The following is a 4,231-nucleotide window of genomic DNA, read 5'->3' on the forward strand; positions in this document are numbered from 1 at the left end:
TTAGAAAAAGGGAACACTAATTTACTTTGTGTGATCTCCATAACAATAGACACGTTTACGAAATTTCATCAATTTTAAAAAATACGTTTCCAAAGATTTTAGGCATAACAAAGGATTTTATATCTTACTAGATACTGATTTTGCTGGAGGGTTCTCTTAAAACTAGTTCATCAGATAGTTTCCCTTTCTTTACTTCTGACTCTTTGTCCAGCCATCGGGAAGGAAAGGGGTGTTATTCCTTTAAGGATTCTTTTCAATGGGACTGGGGGGAGGGGAGATGAAGGGAGAAAGGGATGGACAGAAAGAAAAGGAAGACTTTGGAAACAAGTCTTTTTTTACTATAGTAATTTAAAAATTAAAATGTGTAGTTTAGATAAGGATTTATTTAAAAAACTATTTGTCTGAAGATCCAAGCATTTAAGGCTAAAGTTGATTGTGCATCTAAAAATCTATGCAAGGATTTTTTAAGAGATGTGATTTTATAATCTTCACCAACTCACTGATATATTTTTAAAGCAAATTTTAAACTAAGGTCCTGTAGACTGACATGTACTGCGTAAATATTACAGTAATGCACAACTGTTTTGTCAGTAAATTCAGAAACTGACAGTATATACCTGGTTTCAGAGTAACAGCCGTGTTAGTCTGTATTCGCAAAAAGAAAAGGAGTACTTATGGCACCTTAGAGACTAACCAATTTATTTGAGCATGAGCTTTCGTGAGCTACAGCTCACTTCATCGGATGCATACTGTGGAAACTGCAGAAGACATTATATACAGAGACACCATGAAACAATACCTCCTCCCACCCCACTCTCCTGCTGGTAATAGCTTATCTAAAGTGATCATCAAGTTGGGCCATTTCCAGCACAAATCCAGGTTTTCTCACCCTCCGCTCCCCCACACACAAACTCACTCTCCTGCTGGTAATAGCCCATCCAAAGTGACCAGTCTCTTCACAATGTGTATGATAATCAAGGTGCGCCATTTCCTGCACAAATCCAGGTTCTCTCACCCCCTCACCCCCCTCCAAAAACCACACACACAAACTCACTCTCCTGCTGGTAATAGCCTATCCAAAGTGACCACTCTCCTTACAACGTGCATGAAAATCAAGGTGGGCCATTTCCAGCACAAATACAGGTTCTCACCCCCCCCCGTTTTCCCAAAAAACACACACACACAAACTCACTCTCCTGCTGGTAATAGCTTATCCAAAGTGACCACTCTCCCTACAATGTGCATGATAATCAAGGTGGGCCATTTCCAGCACAAATCCAGGTTTTCTCACCCCCCCACCCCCATACACACACAAACTCACTCTCCTGCTGGTAATAGCTCATCCAAACTGACCACTTTCCCCACAATGTGCATGACAATCAAGGTGGGCCATTTCCAGCATAAATCCAAGTTTAACCAGAACGTCTGGGAGGGGGGGGGAGTAGGAAAAAACAAGGGGAAATAGGCTACCTTGCATAATGACTTAGCCACTCCCAGTCTCTATTTAAGCCTAAATTAATAGTATCCAATTTGCAAATGAATTCCAATTCAGCAGTTTCTCGCTGGAGTCTGGATTTGAAGTTTTTTTGTTGTAAGATAGCGACCTTCATGTCTGTGATTGCGTGACCAGAGAGATTGAAGTGTTCTCCGACTGGTTCATGAATGTTATAATTCTTGACATCTGATTTGTGTCCATTTATTCTTTTACCACTATGGATGTAGAAGCCCTCTACACCAACATTCCACACAAAGATGGACTACAAGCCGTCAAGAACACTATCCCCGATAATGTCACGGCTAACCTGGTGGCTGAACTTTGTGACTTTGTCCTCACCCATAACTATTTCACATTTGGGGACAATGTATACCTTCAAATCAGCGGCACTGCTATGGGTACCCGCATGGCCCCACAGTATGCCAACATTTTTATGGCTGATTTAGAACAACGCTTCCTCAGCTCTCGTCCCCTACTCTACTTGCGCTATATTGATGACATCTTCATCATCTGGACCCATGGAAAAGAAGCCCTTGAGGAATTCCACCATGATTTCAACAATTTCCATCCCACCATCAACCTCAGCCTGGTCCAGTCCACACAAGAGATCCACTTCCTGGACACTATGGTGCTAATAAACAATGGTCACATAAACACCACCCTATACCGGAAACCTACTGACCGCTATTCCTACCTACATGCCTCCAGCTTTCATCCAGACCACACCACACGATCCATCGTCTACAGCCAAGCTCTACGATACAACTGCATTTGCTCCAACCCCTCAGACAGAGACAAACACCTACAAGATCTCTATCAAGCATTCTTACAACTACAATACCCACCTGCGGAAGTGAAGAAACAGACTGACAGAGCCAGAAGAGTACCCAGAAGTCACCTACTACAGGACAGGCCCAAGAAAGAAAATAACAGAATGCCACTAGCCGTCACCTTCAGCCCCCAACTAAAACCCCTCCAACGCATTATTAAGGATCTACAACCTATCCTGAAGGATGACCCAACACTCTCACAGATCTTGGGAGACAGGCCAGTCCTTGCCTACAGACAGCCCCCCCACCTGAAGCAAATACTCACCAACAACCACATACCACACAACAGAACCACTAACCCAGGAACCTATCCTTGCAACAAAGCCCGTTGCCAACTGTGCCCACATATCTATTCAGGGGACACCATCACAGGGCCTAATCACATCAGCCACACTATCAGAGGCTCGTTCACCTGCACATCTACCAATGTGATATATGACATCATGTGCCAGCAATGCCCCTCTGCCATGTATATTGGTCAAACTGGACAGTCTCTACGTAAAAGAATAAATGGACACAAATCAGATGTCAAGAATTATAACATTCATAAACCAGTCAGAGAACACTTCAATCTCTCTGGTCACGCAATCACAGACATGAAGGTCGCTATCTTACAACAAAAAAACTTCAAATCCAGACTCCAGCGAGAAACTGCTGAATTGGAATTCATTTGCAAATTGGATACTATTAATTTAGGCTTAAATAGAGACTGGGAGTGGCTAAGTCATTATGCAAGGTAGCCTATTTCCCCTTGTTTTTTCCTACCCCCCCCCCAGACGTTCTGGTTAAACTTGGATTTATGCTGGAAATGGCCCACCTTGATTGTCATGCACATTGTGGGGAGAGTGGTCAGTTTGGATGAGCTATTGCCAGCAGGAGAGAGAGTTTGTGTGTGTTTGGGGGTGTGTGTGAGAAAACCTGTATTTGTGCTGGAAATGGCCCACCTTGATTATCATGCACATTGTAGGGAGAGTGGTCACTTTGGATAAGCTATTACCAGCAGGAGAGTGAGTTTGTGTGTGTATGGGGGTGGGGGGGTGAGAAAACCTGGATTTGTGCTGGAAATGGCCCACCTTGATTATCATGCACATTGTAGGGAGAGTGGTCACTTTGGATAAGCTATTACCAGCAGGAGAGTGAGTTTGTGTGTGTGTGTTTTTTGGGAAAAGTGGGGGGGGGGTGAGAAAACCTGTATTTGAGCTGGAAATGGCCCACCTTGATTTTCATGCACGTTGTAAGGAGAGTGGTCACTTTGGATAGCTATTACCAGCAGGAGAGTGAGTTTGTGTGTGTGGTTTTTGGAGGGGGGTGAGGGGCTGAGAGAACCTGGATTTGTGCAGGAAATGGCGCACCTTGATTATCATACACATTGTGAAGAGAGTGGTCACTTTGGATGGGCTATTACCAGCAAGAGAGTGAGTTTGTGTGTGGGGGGGCGGAGGGTGAGAAAACCTGGATTTGTGCTGGAAATGGCCCAACTTGATGATCACTTTAGATAAGCTATTACCAGCAGGAGAGTGGGGTGGGAGGAGGTATTGTTTCATGGTGTCTCTGTATATAATGTCTTCTGCAGTTTCCACAGTATGCATCCGATGAAGTGAGCTGTAGCTCACGAAAGCTCATGCTCAAATAAATTGGTTCGTCTCTAAGGTGCCACAAGTCCTCCTAGTATATACCTGGGGGTTGGCAAATGCCTGTTAAAGGGCTTCATTGCCACTTGAGTGGCCCTTTAACAGTTTCAATGTTGTGCTAATAGGGCTGGCAGGCTGGAGGCTTTTTCACGTGTAAGTTACTAGATCCTCTCTGGAGTAAGAGTCACCAGGCTGCAGCAGCCAGCTGTGGGAGCCTGCCGGAAGGGTCAGAACAGGGATAGGAAGAGGCCGGGGGGGGGGGGGGCGGTGGACGT

Source organism: Chelonia mydas, chromosome 5 (genome assembly GCF_015237465.2).
Source record: "Chelonia mydas isolate rCheMyd1 chromosome 5, rCheMyd1.pri.v2, whole genome shotgun sequence".
Lineage (NCBI taxonomy): Eukaryota > Metazoa > Chordata > Testudines > Cheloniidae > Chelonia > Chelonia mydas.